Source organism: Dama dama, chromosome X, assembly GCF_033118175.1.
Source record: "Dama dama isolate Ldn47 chromosome X, ASM3311817v1, whole genome shotgun sequence".
Lineage (NCBI taxonomy): Eukaryota > Metazoa > Chordata > Mammalia > Artiodactyla > Cervidae > Dama > Dama dama.
This window is the reverse complement of record NC_083714.1, coordinates 52,898,633-52,918,183: the sequence shown is the minus strand read 5'-3', so window position 1 is coordinate 52,918,183 and position 19,551 is coordinate 52,898,633. Positions and strand designations below refer to the sequence as shown.

General features: G+C 38.3%; 1 pseudogene; it reads left to right on the top strand.

Moving 5' to 3' along the window:
* The first annotated feature begins 1,723 nt into the window (after positions 1–1,723).
* LOC133052654 (interleukin-31 receptor subunit alpha-like) overlaps positions 1,724–19,551 on the top strand; it is a 63,242-nt pseudogene continuing 45,414 nt past the window's right edge.

Genomic DNA, 19,551 nt, shown 5'->3' with positions numbered 1-19,551 from the left:
TATTCTCACTGTAAAGCAAAAAAGCAATAATTACAATTAATTAAAATATTTAAGTTCAATATATTCAATATTTAATATTGATAAGATTTTAAAATGCAAAAGCTTGTGTTGGAATAACAATTTGAGCTTTAGCACTTATAATTGCTTATTTATTCAATCATTGAGACTGTCAGCATCATGTCTTGAATAGTGTCTTCATGACTGGGCCTCCCTCACTTGCCAGTATGCTTTTAGAACTTGTAAAGGCATGCTTTTTGGCTAAGAACTGGAGAAAATTAAGACAACATTGTGAATAGTTGGATGTTAAAAAGTGCTATTACTGGGAATTCCCTGGTGTTTCAGTGGTTAGGACTCTGAGCTTCCATTGCAGAAGGCATGGTTTCTATCTCTGGTCAGAGGACTAAGATCCCACATGCTTCAAGGCAAAAAAAAAAAAAAAAAAAGAAAGAAAAATTCTATTCAAGGCCAAAAAACATCTATTGCTGTTATAATTAATTTTCAAATAACATTTATTCTTCATTGAAAAATTTAAAAACTTCCTAAGTTTTATACTCATTTAAATCAAAATGGTTGTTTTTGGAGAGATTAGCCACAGCTCTTGAGTAACAGGCATTAACTATTGCTGTTATGTAACCATTTTTTTGTTGTTTCATAGTGGTATTTCTATGACTATGGATCCAAGTTCTCACTCTGATTTATTTTGCCTTAGGCACTTTCAGTTAGGTATTTCAACTGGTTTGTGTGTGAGAAAACGTTATCCCTATGGTTTTCATCCAGAAATGCTGCATTCAACTTTTCCTAAAATGATTTATTTTTTCTGAAAACTCTCCTTTTCCCCCCATAATGATATGTCAGCTGAAAATGTAGCATCATTTATTTCTTTCTGAAAGGGAGATATTGCCTTTACATTTGCTTTAATCCTTAGACTATCTCACCATCTCATCTGGGATGATGTGAGGCGCCAACAGCCTTTTTATCCTAATTATTCTGCAAACAATAGTGAATGTCTACCAGGTCCCAGGCACTTCCTTCAACACTCAGGCTTCATAGAGAGAGAAGCTCCACTCTTCAGAAGCTCCCTATTTGTACAGAAGCCAGCAGGTAATCTACTAAACACCATTCTGGTGCTGCGTGCACAGTACGGAAGGCATGGAGGGCGGGTGGGGCACAAAGGCTGACTGGCGGGCCGAGTCCATCTGGGAGCTCAGGGAAGGTGCTTGGAGAAGGCTAGCTTTGAGCTGAGTCTGGAAAGATAGATCACGTTGTCAGGAATAGGGAAGAAAGGACATTCTAGACAGAAGGAACCACATGGACAAAGCATGGAAATGTGAAGTTGCATGGTGCTTTTGGGAAATGACGAGATGCCTTGTTTAGCTGGAGTGGTCAGGAACTGAGGCAGAGACTGGAGGACAGTACTGTCTTTCTGGAGTGTATTCTTGCTGGCTGGTGTACTTTTTGTATTATATAGTAGAATTAACTGTGGACAAAATAATTGACTGGGGTAATGGAATAATCACAGAGGGATCTATGTGATGCTAACCAAATAAATATAACAAAATAGAATGTAATACAAAATATATAAAACAAAATACCTTTCCTCAAAATTCCCAGAATCTGTTTGTCACTAGAAACAGAACTGTTGAGGAGAGACAGGAAGCAAACTAACTCTTGACTGACGATATTTTCTGTTCTCTTTTCAGCCTCCCTGCATTATTTGGGAACAATGTGGGCCTGGACACTGTGGACGCTCCCTCTACTCTGCAAATTTGGCCTGGCAGGTAGGTCAGCCTGTGCCCTTTTATGGATTATGTGATTCTTTTTGCCTTTTTTGGATAAGAGTTGTTAACTTGAGAACAAAGGGGCACCTGGACATGGGCATTCATGGATGAACAATGGGGGATTTATGAACTCCCTGAATTAGTGTGGGGTTTTATGTGCCTGTTGATATATACTTATGCATGTACAAGTTTGGCAAGATGATCTATCATATTTTCAAAGGGAGATATGGCCCTTTGAAAGTCAAGATTCACTGTTTTAGAGTAATAGTAAGTGATTATCTTGGTGATTCCTGTGTTAAGTGTGCATTGGTTCCTATAGGATACACACATAAAAACATATATACGTTTTCACACTATTTGCCATAAATTTCAAGGGTATAAAGGGAAATGAATCAACATGTTTCTACAATGGTCCAACTCAAAACTATGGGCCTAAAGGCCATATAATACCTTGTAGATCTAAGATGTATTACTTAGATCACATATTATGTTAAAAAAGATAAGACCAGATTAAAAGAAATGGTGACTGAACACTAGAAATGTAGAAAAGGCATGTAGTATAATTATTCGTCTGGTCAGGCTGCTATATAAGAAAATACCACAGACTGGATAGCCTAAACAACAGAAGTTTATTTTCTCACAGTTTTGGAGACTGGAAGTCCAAGGTCAAGCTGTCTGCAGAGTTGATTTTCTCTGACACCTCTCTCCTTGACTTGTGGATGACCATCATCTTGCTGCCTCTTCACATGGTCATCCCTCTGTGTATCTTAATGTCCTCTTATAAGGACACCAGTCAGATTGAATTAGGACACCCTGTAATGGCCCCATTTTAGTTAATACGTCCTTATATGCCCTGTTTCCAAATGCAGAGCAGAGAGAGGGTAGGGCTTCAACATATGAGATTTGTGGGGAGGGACACAATTCAGGCCGTAACTTATCATAATCAGAGGTCACCCAGAAGGCAGTTGTGATCCAGAGATAATGAGAATGTCTTCTAGACCTCTGGCATGCCTGGCCCACCTTGCAGGTCCCTGGGCTTATACTTGTGGACACTCCAGAGCTTTGTAGACAATACAGGCAGGTAGGGCTGTGTGTCTCTGTCCCTTTCAGCCATCTCAGAAATCCCCAATTGCTTCCAATTGTCCAATTTAAAGTTCTGCTTATAAGCATCATGACACCGTTCCCCTCAACTTGTATCTCGGTCTTGTATCTCAGTCTTCTCTTACTACCTTTCATTAATACCATTTGCTGTATAACTGACTCCAGTTTCCACACTACTTCCCTTCTAGACAATTTTTCCCTCGATCTCAGCCTTGCCCTTCTTTTATTTCAAGGCACTGCTCACAACAAAATGTATCTTTGCAAAGACACCAAAGGTATATGGACATAGAGGGGAAGAAGGGAGATTGAGAAGATCTTTTTAATTTTGAAAAATGTTCTTTTTGCATGTAGGAAATTCGCTGATAAGCAAGAGCAGAACATTCTCCTGGTCCTTCTTAGAGGAAAATTCTGAATATTTCTGCTTATTTCTAAAAATAGAGGAAATAATTATTTCTAGAAATGTAGCAACATGTTTATATGCTTTTTCTTAACAAGTGGAAGGATTCATGTGTGTGAGGGGCAAATGTAGCCTTCAGTTGTCCATGTGTAAAAAATAAACATTCTGTTGTAGTTTTTTTTTTTTCTGTTGTAGTTTTAAATGTACACAAAAATTGTGAAGATAGTACAGAGAATTCTTATATACCCTTCATCCAGTTTCCCTTATTGCTAATATTTTCTAATAGCATCGTATGCTTGCTGAAACAAAGAAACTGATATTAACACATGATTATTAAGTACATTCCAGACTTTATTTGATTTCACCAGTTTTTCCTTAATGTTCTCTTTCTATTCTGGGATCCAATTCAGGGTAGCATATTGCACTGAATTGTCATGTCTCCTTAGTCTCTTCTGGTGGATGACAGCTCTTTAGTCTTCCCTTTTTTCTCATGACTGTGGCAGTCTTGAAGAGTACTGTGAGTATTCTTGGGGTTTTTTGAAAAATAGAACAGAGGTAAAATGCCCTTCATTGCTCTATCACAATTATATAATGTTTGTGACAGTCTTTTGATGAAGAGTTTATATTCTAATTAGAGGTAAGTTGAATAAGACTTAAAATAGGCACACTAGGTGCCAACAAATAGGCAGGACAACAGATGTATAAGCCTTGCTACTCACTTGCAGTTACATAAGTTAGGGCAGTTCAGATATGTGGGATCCACACCAGATAACTGAGGCTGTAAGTAATAACTCTTAAGTAAAGAAAGAAAGCAAAAATGAAACTGTTTGCTGATCTGGTTTTCCTTTTTATTCCAGTTCCCCTTGACACCCTCATTTGTGATAAAACAAATCTACAATGCCCTGAGATCATATGCAGAGTTAGAATGTCATGAGGACATAGAGAAAAAGGACATAGGACAAAGAGAAGAAGAGGGAAGATTACTCTTAAATGAATTCCTCCCCCAAGTCCTAAAATCTTGGATTTTCAGGCAAGCCATTTTTCACATGAGGCAGGGAAAGTTGTTTATGCCGTGAAAATAAACAAGCCTAAAATCTTAGTGCTTAAGACAATAAAGTCTGTATGTCCATCACCGGTAAGTAGGGACCTAGACTGATGGAGGCTGTACCAGCCTAAGACTCATCATCTCAACATGGATTTGCAGGGTGTGCAGGGCAGAGGGAGGAGAGAAAGGATAATAATGTACCAGTGCTTTAGTCTCCTCTCATGTCAGGGGCCAAAGAAGTCATGTTGCTATGCCCAAGGAAGCAAGGAAATAAAATCTTCCCGTATGTCCGGGAAGGGGAAATACGGATGAGCACTGGAAATGTTCCTGGGCATTCATTTTATTTATCATAAATCTCTTCTGTAACACCAACATAGGGGATCAGACTATGCCAACCCCAAATATACCACTTTGGCATAAGGATTTATTTTGATTCAGAGTCAAATGAGAATCAAGAGATGCAGAAGCAAAGTCTTTGTGGAACTTCTTTTATTTGTTTAAAAGAAGACACTTCTGAAAAGTGAGGACTGCTATACATCTCCTCTCCTGGAGGAGTTTGATGACCATGAGGAAGACAGAAAATCAGTGCCAGGATGGATCTGCACATGTAAACCCTACTCCATTAGTGTCTCACATACATTTACCTTTTCACAGTTTGCCACCCTTGAAAGCCTAAGTTCGTTTTCCTTTGCCCTGTCAGTTCTCTACAGATTTATTGGTTTTGTCTTAAGATGCTGTTTCAGCCCAAGTTCTCACCACCTCTTTAAGTTACTCTTTATTGAGTTTTTGCCTGTGTAATTTCACTGCATGCATTAATATAATGTTTTCTCTTATTAACCTGTCTTTTGTCAGTCTGATTTTACAGGGTGCTGGCTGGAGAACCTAGGAAAAGGAAACAGAATTTCTTCCTTCTCTATACCAATATCAAGTGGCCTCGACAAGAATATCTCTGTCCTGCCATGTACCAAACAGGGAGAGTAAAACAAATGTAGCTCCTTCAAAAAAGCTCAGGGGAAGAGGAAAATCATTTTTACAACTACTTCCTCTTCTGATTTCTGATGACACTGATGGTTCTGGTAACCAGAGGTTGGATTCCCCTCTGACTTACGGTTTTTATTGATATTAATCAAAGCTTCTGAAAGAGCTAAAGAGGGATATTCAAGGAAGAATAGTAAAGACCAGAGTTCACCATGGTTCGATGGGGATATATTTAGATTCACAAGGATCTATTCCTGTGCTGTGCTATGTTAAGTCACCTCAGTCGTGTCCGAGGCTCCTCTGCCCATCTGTTTCTACACTGGTTTTTTTGGTGGCTGTCTTTGGAATCAGCCTGTGCAAGACAGACTGAGAATGAAGGTGGAAATCAAATGTGACCGTAGGGGGCCATAATGAGAATAGTACAAAACTAAAGACTATTTTGAGGAGACAGGGAAAGGCATCTTATTTCTTTGTTTTCCAGCCAATGATCAACTTTGAAATCCTGCTGAGAGTTCATGTGCTGGTTTGAGCAAAATGGAGGTGGAGGGCAGGCTAGTTTTGGATGACTATTTGTAAGGAACTTGGCCAGAGGACTGAAGACAGACCCACATGTACATACAAACACATACAGCCAAAATCTCTGAGCCAGAGAGTGAGTCAGTCAGTGTGAAAGCCATTCCCCTGGGGACATTGTTGGCTAACCCTTGGCTCACCCTCTTGTAGAATTTTGCCTGTCCCACTGACAGTTGTGAAGTGTGTATCTGTTAATATTCTGCTTGCTGTCCTGAGGATTCCTGAGGGAGGGTTTTCAAGCTATATGGGCTCTCTGAGGAATTACTGGGCTAATCAGTTTACCTTCTGATCTCCACTTAACATGTAGTATTCTTTGGTTCAGGTCAGTGAACTTTGGTCCTTTAAGCAGTTGGACTTGGAGATCACCAGCTTTTTCATGGTTTTCAGCATGCAAGTAGCACAGATAGAAAGTCATTGACTTAATTGTTTGTCCGGAGCCGCCGGGATGGGCCCAGTCCGTGACAAGGTCATGGGACGAGAGAGGAACCTGCAAGGCAGCTCTTCCTCACATGGGGCTGCCCCGGGGGCCCAATATGTCCCCTCCAGAGCCGCCGGGACGAGAAAGGAACCTGCAAGGCAGCTCTTCCCCTCGAGGTTGTCCCAGGGGCCCAGTATGTCCCTTTCTTCCTTCTGTCTTACTGTTGTTGGGCTTTCTATTAATTTTTAGAAAGAATAATGTATAGTAATAAGGCCTCACTGGAAAAATCCAAGCCTTTTTGGAAATGCTCATGATTGCTCTGGCTCAGGACACGACCATAAACATTAAGTCAAAGAAGAAAAGGCCACTGGTATCGTCTGGCTGATTGCTTAAAAGATTATAATGTTCTAGAATAGAAAAGTGTAGAGGTATTTAGATTTAGAAGTAGATATACTGCTTTAGTTTACTTGCTCCTTGGTTGATGTTAATCCATGGCTGATTCGCGTCAATGTGTGATGAAAACCACTAAAATGTTGTGGGGTGGTTGGCTTCCAGCTAATAGAAATAAATGGAAAAAAGAAAGATGGAATCTACATTAAAAAAAAAAAAGTAGATATACTGCTTTAGTTTACTTGCCCCTTGGTTGAAAGGGTTTTCATCATTGCTATTTCCTTGCTGCTATTTGTTCATTGTTTCCCTTTCTTTAAACAACACGGGATATTATAGGTATTTTTGTAAAATTAGAAAATGGGGTATATAGGATTTTAATAGAAGATTTATATTAACCAGCTTCACTGCCATTATCTCACTATTAATAGAGATGTTTTGCTGCTTTAGAGGTGTTTTTGCTGTTTAATAGTTAATCATTGTAAACTGAGATTTTGTGGTTTCAGGTAAAGAAAAATATCAGGTTTTTCTCGTGGTACTGTTCTCAGAAATGTCAAACATGTTACTGTGACCCTTCCCATGTATTGTTTTATTGTCCAAAGAATTTACACTATACCTGAGGTTTGTGGAACATTGTTTTTGTTAGAGTGAGAATGTTAGGCCATTGAGGCAAGAAGACTATGTACGGGACATTTAAGTATAAACCCTGTAACCAGAAACGTTCTAGATGAATGCATAGGGGAAAAACATGGGAAAAATATTGACGGAAGCACAAACCAATATCTGATGTAATATGTGGTGACTTAAGGGTGAGGTAATATTCATTCTATAAAAACTGAGCTATCCTAAAAAAAATTTTTTTTAAAAGCTACCTCTTCTATGCAACCGTCTGTGTCTGTGTGTCTCTCTGTCTTCTTCCTCGCCGACGCCACTCATCCCTTGGGTATTCCTGGTCCTGCTGGGGCTGGACCTTGGCAATTGTTGTCAGGATCAGGCTCATCTGCAGGACTCAGAGGAAAGCTTCTCAGGAAAAAGCTGGAAATGTGGACATGACATGAAGGCCCCTTGCTCTCCTTCACGCTTGTTTGGCACTTCCAGGGGCCGCTTTACCTATGTGGACAATTCTCATTTCTTAGACTACAGTCTCCCACATTGCAGGCAGATTCATAACCATCTGAACCACCAGGGAAGCCCATGAATGAATATACAAATCCCAAAAGTCCCAAATCTAAGCAGTGAATACAACCCATTCTGAAACCGTTTATTACTGACTTCCTATTAGAAGGTGTTACCTCTGGAAGAGTTGAAATGTATACATTAGTCAGATATGCAGACATATTTTATAGCATCCTTATTTTCTATGATTAAGCTAATCAGTATTCAAAAAGTCCCTGCTCGCCTGGAAAGCCAGGCAAGCCTGAGGAAGGGAACAACATGGGCAGCACTTATATTTGTAAGCATTGTCTCAGTTTCTCCTGATTTATAGTGTTTTTCAGCTGATTCAGTCTCTCTAGGGTAACTGTGTGCAGTTCCAGAGCTTCTGCCTGTCCCCCTACTCCTGCCTGGGGTGGTGTCTAGGTATATGAGAGGGTTTACGTAACTTCAGAGTCCTTGTCTCCTAAACCTGTGTGAGCAAGTCTTTGTTTCCCTCTGTTTTCCTCTGGGCGGTCTGCTGGGGTCTTATCCCTTCTCTGTTATCTGCTGCTGGGCAGCCAACTTTGCGTGGGCTTTGGGGTATCATTGCCAAACCCACTCCTGAAGTTCACGCCCCAGCTGTTTGCCTGTGGTCTTGACATCCCCCTGTGCACAGAAGCCTCTTCATCTGAATCCCAGGCCTGATCTACAGCCATAACACCCTGAACGTGCCTGATCTCTTCTGAATCCCAGGCCTGGACCAACCCCACACATCTATACCCACCCCCAGTTCCTCACCCTGAGATACTGGGGACTTCTGAATCCCTGCTTGCTACTCTCACCTGTTCAGAGCTTACATGAAGATCTTCCCCAACCCACCCTCTGCAGTGCTAGGACTTGCATATCATGCTGGAGTTGGTGCTTAAGTGGTACACGAGGCTCCGACTAGACTTACTATGCCTGGTGAAACAGGCCACCAGCCCAAATGACCTTGGTTCTTCAGACCCATGCGTATTTGTACTGTTTCACCCAAGAAGGCTGATATCTGAGTTCTTTGCTCCATCTTACCTTTACTCCCCTGCTCCAATATTTTACTTGCTACAAGTGATGGACTTTTTACTTCTTATCTGGTAGGAACTTCCTTGAATAAAAATAAAAGAAGTGTTCTCTAAGTAGAAATCTAGCTGTTTAAAGGGACTAACTGCAGAGATGGAGTTAGATTCCTTCCATGGCCCTGATAAGGAGAACCTGTTATAGCTAGTAACTTACCAAGAAGTTCAGCTTTTGATTAATCTGTTTTCATCAAATTCTTCAATGCTGGCAATATTTATCATGCACTAAATTTACTGTGTTTGTGTATTTTTCTAGACCTGCCAACTAAGCCTGAGAACATTTCTTGTGTCTTCTACTATAGGAAAAATTTTACTTGCACCTGGAGTCCAGAGAAAGAAGCTAATTTTATATCTACACAGTCAGGAGAACTTTGTGAGTATGGGAGCTTTTGTGCCATCAGGGAGAGTAAGGGGAGGAGGCAGAGGTTCCCACTTTAACTCCTGACTCAAGTTGCTTAGACAGTAAGTAATATGTTTTCTCAATTATAGCTTCTAGATAACCATTATTTGCATCCAGTGGCTGGGGTGATATCTTGGTTATTTGCAACCATACTGGTAGGATCTAAAGCTAAGAAGGAGGGGAGGATGCTTGTATAACCATTACACTACATTACCCTGTTGGCCATTTTTGCACTCTATGATAACCATGGAAAACCCTGAGATCCTTTCTGCTTTCAAAATTCCATGATTCTCTATTTCTGTATGTTCAGGCTCTGCTCCCTCACCCCTGCCTTTACAAGTCCTTACAAAGTGGGCCCCCTCTTCTGGTCTCAGCCTGTTTCATCTCCCACATAGTCCCTAGAGGACTATAGCAATAGCCACCTCCTTGATTCCTACAATATGTGTAGTTGTTTTCATTAAGTTATAGCTTGATAAGGTTTAAGTTATCTGTCTAAGAAACTAATTGTAATGAGTTTTCTGAAAACAGTGTACACCAGTGGCAAAAAAATCAATCTGAAAAATATGAAGAATATAAAAAATCACCCAAAATCCCACCACCAAAGGTAACAATGTTTAACATTTTAATGAAGGCATTTCTAGACACCTTTAAGAAGAGTTATGTAAATATGTAAGTTCATATTAATGTAGTCATTATTTATATAATATGCATCTTGCTTTTTTCACCATTAATAGAGTACCAGGCATCTTTCCATATCATTAAATATAGTTGTAGTAAAAACTATCATTTTAAATTCTATTTATGTATCTACTGTAATTTATTTAACAAATTCTTTTTATTTTTTCTTTTTTTTTTCTATGTGTGTTAATTTTTTTTTATTAGTTGGAGGCTAATTACTTCACAACATTTCAGTGGGTTTTGTCATACATTGATATAAATCAGCCATAGAGTTACACGTATTCCCCATCCCGATCCCCCCTCCCACCTCCCTCTCCACCCGATTCCTCTGGGTCTTCCCAGTGCACCAGGCCCGAGCACTTGTCTCAGACTATTTTTTTCTTTTAAGAATAAGTTCTCAAGGTTAGAATCTGAGATTTTCAAGAGCCTATTCATTATTTTTACCAATAGGAAATATGTTATATGACTGTAACTTTTGATGGACTTACAGGATTCCCAGGGAGGTCTCCATGGTAACTTTTCTCTCTCCTTGAAGCTGAGGAAGGAATCTGGAGAGATAAACATCAATTTCTGGACTATATAGTTCTCAAGAGAGACCCAGAAGGAAGCTACCAAATACATGCTTAATATATTAAATATGCTTATGTTTCTAAACTGCTGTTCTAAACTAATGCTGAATCATTTTTTCCTTCAAAGGTGTTATTTACATGAAAATGATACTTGTAATTCTACAAGTAAAAATGGTTCTTCATGCTCTTTTTATTCAAGATTAACACCACCAGATATTTACATTATTCAAGTGGAGGCTCAAAATGCATACGGTATAATTAAATCTGATATTAACATATTGGGACTTAAATACCATAAGTAAGTATCACTTTATATTCTTATGTACTTTTTTATTAAAATATACCCTCTTCTTTTTTTTTTAAAGAGATATCTGTGAACTAAAAAGTAGATTCACAGCTCAAGCATATACTAGGTGTATGTTATGGATATATGGAAAATTTGTCTTCTTTTGAAGAAGGAAAAAGGAGGGAGGATCAGAGGGAAGATGAAAGGAAGGAAAGAGGAAACTGACCAAAAAAAAAAAAAAAAGAGAAGAAACATTTTGCTGGTCCTTGATTTTCTCTTGCAGTTTGTACCATAAATTTTATTAGAAGAAACAGTGTTTCTCCTTCAAAACATTATTGCTCCTGTAGGAGAAAGTAAAACTCTTATTTTAAAAAGTATCTCACTGATTGTTACCTTTTAAATTCTTTTTCAAAGAGTAATTTTTACTATTTAATTTTAAAATAACATCATTTGTGAGATATAATTCACATGTGATAAGATTCACGGTTTTTGTTAATTTATTTATTTTTAACTGGAGGATAATTGCTTTACAATATTGTGTTGGTTTTTGCCATACCTCAACATGAATCAGCCATAGGTATACATATGTCCCGTCCCTCTTGAACCTCCATCCCATTCCCCACCCCAAAGATTCACTGTTCAAAAATGACAATTCACCAGTTTTTAAAAATCATATTCACAAAGTTATACAAATATCATCAGGATCTAGTTCCAGAAACTTTTCATCACCCCTCAAAGAAACTTCATGCCCATTAGCAGAAATCCTTAATTCCACCTTCCCCTTGGTCTCTGGCAGTCACTAATCTATTTTTCTGTCTTTATGGATTTACTTATTTTTGAAAATTCATATAAATGTAATGATATAGTATAGTCCTTGTGTCTTATTTCTTTCACAGCATAATGTTTTAAAGGTTCAATCCATCTTGTAGCATTTATTCCTTTTTATAGCTGAATAATAATCCATCGTAGGGACATATTACATTATGTTCAACCATAGATATTGATAGACATTTGAGTTGTTCCCACTTTTTGGTTATGAATGCTGCAAATATGAATATATGTGTACAAATTTTTGTTTGGATATAGGCTTCAATTCTCTTAGATATATACCTAATGAAATTGCTGTGTCATATAACTCAGTCTTTAACTTTTTGAGGAACTGCCGAATTTTACCAAAATGGCTGTATCATTTCACATACCCACCAGCAATTTATAAAGTTACTAGCTTCTCCATATTCTCGCCAACACTAGTAATTGCACATTTTTTTTTTTTATCATAACCATCCTAGTGGGTATTAGGGAACTTCCCTGATGGGTATTACATCATACCTCACTGTTCTGATTTGCACTTACCAAATAATTGATGATATTGAGCAACTTTTCATGTGCTAATTGGCCATTTGTACATCTTCTCTGGAAAAATGTTAATCCATGTATTTGCTGATTTTACAATTATGTTGTCTTTTTATTGTTCAATTTTAAGAGTTCTTTTTGCAAGGAGCTGTGCTCTGAAGCATGTGAGATCTTAGTTCCCTTACTAGGGATCAACCTAAGCTCCCTGCAGTGGAAGAGTGAGTATTAATCACTGGATTGCCAGGGAAGTTCGAGTTCTTTATATATTCTGGGTATCAGCTCCTTATAAGATACGTTTTGCACATATTTTCTTTCTTCCTGTGGGTTATGTTTTCAATTTCTTAATGATGTCCTTTGAAACTAAAACATAATTTAATCTTGATGATTTTATTATAATCTATTTTTTCCTTTATTGCTTGTGCTCAGGAGTCAGAACTAATAAACTAGTACCAAACCTGAGGTCACAAAGATTTCTACTGTTTTCTTTTAAAGACTATAGTTTTAGCCCTTACATTTAGTTCTATGATCCTTTCTGAGTTAATTTTTAAGCAAAATTAACAAACTTTGTATTCCTGAAATAAATCTCACGTGGTTGTAAGTGTATAATGCTTTCTATATGTTGCTGAATTTGGACTGATAGTTTTTTTGTTGAGGACTTTTTCTTCTATCTTCATAGGGGATATTGGTCTGTTGCTTTCTTTCTTGGGAAATATTTGTCTGTTTTTGGCATCATGGAAATACTGGCCTCATAGAATGAGTTGGGAAGTGTTTCCTGGTCCTGTTTTTGAAAAGTTACAGGGATCAAGACCATCCACAAGAAAAAGAAATGCAAAAGAGCAAAATGGCTGTCTGAGGAGGCCTTACAAATAGCTGTGTAAAGAAAAGTGAAAAGCAAAGGAGAAAAGGAAAGATATACCCATTTGAATGCAGAGTTCCAAAGAAGAGCAAGGAGAGATAAGAAAGCCTTCCTCAGTGATCAATGCAAAGAAATAGAGGAAAACAATAGAATGGGAAAGTCTAGAGATCTCTTCAATAAAATTAGAGATACCCAGGGAACATTTCATGCAAAGATGGGCACAATAACGGCCAGAAATGGTATGGACCTAACAGAAGCAGAAGATATAAAGAGGTGGCATGAATACACAGAAGAACTGTACAAAAAAGATCTTCATGACCCAGATAATCATGATGGTGTTATCATTCACCTAGAGCCAGAAATCCTGGAATGTGAAATCAAGTGGGCCTTAGGAAGCATCACTATGAACAAAGCTAGTGGAGGTGATAGAATTCCAGTTGTGCTATTTCAAATCCTAAAAGATGATGCTGTGAACGTGCTGCACTCAATATGCCAGCACATTTGGAAAACTCAGCAGTGGCCACAGGACTGGAAAAGGTCCATTTTCATTCCAATCCCAAAGAAAGGCAATGCCAAAGAATGCTCAAACTGCTGCACAATTGCACTCATCTCACACACCAGCAAAGTAATGCTCAAAATTCTCCAAGCCAGGCTTCAGCAATACGTGAACCGTGAACTTCCATATATTCAAGCTGGTTTTAGAAAAGGCGGAGGAACCAGAGATCAAATTGCCAACATCTGCTGGACCATCAAAAAAACAAGAGAGTTCCAGAAAAACATCTATTTCTGCTTTATTGACTATGCCAAAGCCTTTGACTGTGTGGCTCACAATAAACTGAGGAAAATTCTGAGATGGGAATACCAGACCACCTGACCTGCCTCTTGAGAAACCTGTATGCAGGTCAGGAAGCAACAGTCAGAACTGGACATGGAACAACAGACTGGTTCCAAATAGGAAAATGAGTATGTCAAGGCTGTATATTGTTACGCTGTTTATTTAACTTATATGCAGAGTACATCATGAGAAACGCTGGGCTGGAAGAAGCACAAGCTGGAATCAAGATTGCCAGGAGAAATATCAATAACCTCAGATATGCAGATGACACCACCCTTATGGCAGAAAGTGAAGAAGAACTAAAGAGCCTCTTGATGAAAGTGAAAGAGCAGAGTGAAAAAGTTGGCTTAAAGCTCAACATCCAGAAAACTAAGATCATGGCATCTGGTCCCATCACTTCATGGCAAAAGATGGGCAAACAGTGGAAACAGTGGCTGACTCTATTTTGGGGCTCCAAAATCACTGCAGATGGTGATTGCAGTCATGAAATTAAAAGACACTTGCTCCTTGGGAGGAAAGTTATGACCAGCCTAGACAGCATATTAAAAAGCAGAGCCATTACCTTGCCAACAAAGATCCATCTAGTCAAGGCTGTGGTTTTTCCAGTAGTCATGTATGGATGTGAGAGTTGGACTATAAAGAAAGCTGAGTGCAGAAGAACTGATGCTTTTAAACTGTCGTGTTGGAGAAGACTCTTGAGAGTCTCTTGGGCTGCAAGGAGATCCAACCAGTCCATCCTAAAGGAGATCAATGCTGGGTGTTCATTGGAAGGACTGATGTTGAAGCTGAAACTCCAATACTTTGGCCACCCGATGAGAAGAACTGATTCATTTGAAGACCCTGATGCTGGGAAAGATTGAGGGCAGGAGGAGAAGGGGACGACAGAGGCTGAGATGGCTGGATGGCATCACCGACTCAGTGGCCATGAGTTTGGGCAAACTCCGGGAGTTGGTGATGGACAGGGACGCCTGGCGTGCCGCGGTTCATGGGATCGCAAAGAGTCGGGCACTACTGAGTGACTGATCTGAACTGAACTGAAAGATCAGTGGTAATTCGTCTTTAAACCTCTGGTACATCTCAGCAGTTTAGGTATCTGGGCCTCAGATTTTCTTTTTGTGAAATGTTTTGACTTGGGTTTCTTTTAAAAACATTTTTAGGAACTCCCTTTGGAAGGCTTACATCACACTGCTAACATTGGCTCTACCTCTTGACGATGGGCCTGAAAGGGGCAAGGCTTTTCACTTCTTAAACACAAACTTCTATTTTATTATTATCTTTACTTTCTTAAAATTAACATATATTACTTTAGCAATAATGTAAATTAATGGAAAACAGTATGAAAGTTCAAAAAAAAATTAAAAATACCACTACCATGTTAAAAATACAACTACCAAATTAAAAACTACAACTCCCAAATTAAAAATACAACTACTAGCAATTCCAATTCTGGTATTATCTAAATAGGATCTTATTAGGATCTTAAAGAAATACTTGCATTTCCATGTTCATTGCAATATTATTCATAATAGCCAAATGCCCACCAACAGAATCATGAATAAAGAAATTGTGCTATATATATATACACTGCAGCTATTACTGTAGCTATTTTGGAAAGCAAAATGACATTTTGTGGGAAGTAGCCCTAAAAATGTTTATGCTGTTGTTTTTTGTTGTTTAGTCACTAAGTCATGTCCAACTCTTTTGCAACCCCATGGACTCTAACCCTCCAGGCTCCTCTGTCCATGGGATCCTCCAGGCAAGAATACTGGAGTGGGTTGCCCTTTCCTTCTGCAAGGGATCTCCCAACCCAAGGATCAAACCCACATCTCCTGCACTGGCAGGTGGGTTCTTTACCACTGAACCACCTGGGAAGACCCAAAATGTTTATACCTTTTAATTTAATCCTTCTGTCCTAGGGGATCTAAGGAAGCCATGAGAGATGCAGACAAAGATGCAACTGTCATCCACTTACTTGTTCACTTAACAAATATCTGAAATTTGCTAAGTGCCAAGTGTTAATCCAAGGCCTTGTGATGGAGACTCAGCTTCTGTTCTCAGGGGAGCTTTAAAACAAGAAATTGGAAACACTATGTACACTAATAGAGAAATTGTCAAATTCTGTTCCTCTATAAACAGAATATTATGAAGCTTTGAAATCATGTTTTGAAAAATTTTAATGCAAAGGGATGTTTGCTGGTTTCATAATGTTTTTCAAAAAGACAAAAGATTTATTTAGCATAACATCATTTTAAAAAAACAAAAACAAATTCTTGTATAGGAAAAAGCCTGGAAATACACCTAAATGCTAATAAGGATGATCTCTGGTTGATGGCAAGAAGGACATGGCAACCCACTGCAGTAATCTTGCCTGGGGAATCCCAAGGACAGAGGAGCCTGGCGGGCTAGAGTCCATGGGATCACAGAGAATCCAGTATGACTGAAGCAACTTAGCATGCATGCCGGTTGATAGAATTATGGTTGACTACATTTTTCTTTGTAGTTTTTCTATATTTAAAAAATTTGGGGAGGACTTCCCTGATGGTCCAGTGGTCAAAGACTCCGCCTTCCAATGCAGGGAGCGTGGGTTCGATCCCTGGACAGGGAACTAGATCCTACAAGCTACAACTATGAGTTCTCAAGCTGCAACTCTGCAACTTAGACCTGGCACAACCAAATAAATGCATTCAAATAAATAATTTTTGAAATGAGCCTATGTTACTTTTATAAGCCCCCCCCCCACACACACACTTTTTCAAGGAGAGATTTAGGGTGAGAATGTTTGTAGTGTTCAGGGGAGATGAGAGGTGCTTTCTACTGGACACTTCTTCATCCTGAAGGTCAAAGAAAGAGAGATGGGGAGAATAGACAAGAGGAGCAACCCATTCTCTGGTCATGGAGTTTCCTTTTACCTCCCTTCTGTTTGACAAAAGATCTCAACCAGTTAGTAAAAGGCTGATTTGTTAAAAAAAAAAAAAAATCTCAGAAATATAGCCTTTCCTCACTGGACATTCTCTTTTGAAGGGAGTGGGAGGTGGCAACATTCTTTTTGTCCTGCTTTCCTAAAGCCTTGTGCATACACTAAATCACGAAATATGCACTATCATTTCCTTTTCAATTCTGGGTGGATGTTATTAGCACTTTCTGGTCTTTGTGCAAATACAAGAACTGTATGATTTTTATTTTCAGCTAAAATCGAACCTCCTAAGGTTTCCAGTGTGAAACCAGTTTTGGGCCTCAAAAAAATGGTTCAAATAAAATGGACACAGCCTGTGTTGGCACCTAAGTCATCTACTTTAAATTATACACTTCGATTCAGAGCAGTAAATAGTACCCACTGGGTAAGTTATGCCATTATAATGTTTCTCAGAGAATTATTGATGTTTGTTGATCTGGAATCAATTTTTTTCTATTTTCTATATTTAAAATAGAAGATAGACAATAGTGAATACTTTTCTCCCCAGTTTCCCATTTGGGCCTTTTAGATTGGAAAAGTGTTTTACTATATGCATCTTGCATTCTGAACATAGGGGCATACAAAAAAGTGATAAATTTATTTTTGCATTTCATTCTGTTTTGTGTCTAGCTACATTGGTTCTTGAGAGTCTATAGCTTGGGAATTTCTTTTCAAATTGTTCTAAACTTTGTGATCTATAACACATATTTAGAAAAGTGAACAAAATATAAATATTGCATTTAACAAATTATTATTAAGTCAGTGTGCATGTAAAAACCACTGATATAAAAAATAGCATGCGATAGCCCCCTGCCTACCTTTTTCTGATAACACTCTACTCCTGCCTTTAGAACCAATGATTATCCTAATTTTCATGGTAATTGCTTCTTTGCTTTTCATTATGGTATTACCATGTAGGCCTGCATCCCTAAACAATGTCGTTTGAGATGGTATATAAATGGAATCCATATGCTTTGTATTTTCTTTATGTTTGACTCCTCTCTCTCAATATTGTTTTTAAGATCCATTCATGTTTTACAGTGCTGGTGTTTATACATTTTTATTCCAATGTAGTCTTCTGTTGCATGTACACAATGGAATCATGGCTTTAATTTGCATTTACCTGACTTTTAATGAGATTGTATGTCTTTTCATGTATTTATTGGCCACGTGGAATCCTTCTTTTTGAAGTATTGATTTAAGCCTTTTGCACACTTTTTTTCTTTTGGAAGATCTGATTTTTTAATTGACTCATAGGAGTTACTTGCATATTCTGTTTATGAGTCTTTATTTTTTATGTGTCTTGTAAACATCTCTCACTAAGCAGCTTGCCTTTTCACTTTCTTAATGGTAACTTTAGAGGAACAGAACTTCTTAACATGAATACTGTCAAATTTTATCAAGGTTTCCCTTTATATTTATTGTCTCTTGCATCTTGAGAAATATTTTCTTACCTCAAAATTCTGAAATAATTATCCTATTTCCATAATGCAGTCTGATATTATATCAACTTTCTATTTCTAACCAACTTACATTATTGACTCTTAGCTTCCAGCCAATTAAATCATTTAAATCTTTAAGATTTCCCCCCCCCAACACACAAAAGATTTTCTAGTAAGAATATTCCCACTGTCTTATAACTTATCCCTTTTTAACCTAAAATGCTGATGTTTTAGTTATTCCTATTGAATTTCTTCAGGTTGGTCTTATCCATCATTTTGGCCTATTGAGAATCTTTATTCTATTACCCAAAGCTTGTAGTTAATTTTCTACTTTCTAACTTTTCTATAAACCTTCTAGTTAACTTTTTACTTTCTAATTTTTTAATATCTTCAGATTTGATAACATTTTTATACCTTCATCTAATTGATCAAAGAATGACTACACTGGAGCCCACCCAAAGACATCAGCCTCTCCTTTGTGCTAAAAGAAGCTCATTTACTCAAGCTTCTTTGAATATAGAAGACCACCACAATCATTAGCCTACTTTTTTCATCTTGGCCATGAGGCCATCACTAGACTTTTTCCTTTATTGAAGCCATGGTACTATATCTAGTGCATCCTCCACTAGACTAGAACTCTTGCAGAAAAGAAAACTGGTTAAGTTTCACTTGTCTTATATTCAAGTCAAGAGAAATAATGAGTTCACTCTTCCTCTCAGCTTCTTTTCTGTACCAACTCTGGATCCATTCTCCTAGAACTGACTATATGAACATAAGACTCACTGATGGGTAGTTTCTGGAACCCAGAAAGGAACCCCTAAGTAGGGCACTCCCGAGCACAATGTAAGCTCATCTTCATACCACATAACATGGGCTCAGTGAATCTGAGGAACTTCTGTGTGATCTACTGTCTAGCAACCCTTGGTTTCTTTTGTCTGATCCCAGAGTCCTGTGACTACTTTACAAAATCCAACAAGAAAAAGAAGCCAGGAGCTATATTCCTCTGGAAAATTACTAAACCACTTACAATACTAAGTGAGGGCAGCACATGCAAACTACTTCAATCCCTAGCATCCTGTACCCCACCTCTTTGAAAAACTTACCTGCATCTGTACTCATCTTTGCCTCCTTCCTTCCGAGGTCCTTCCTCCTGCTAACCTGGAGAACGTGGGAAGGAGAGTGGAATGTACAACCAGAATCTCTCTCCTTTCAGTTCTCAAACACAACCAAGTCTAATCAGTTCTAAATCCAACTAA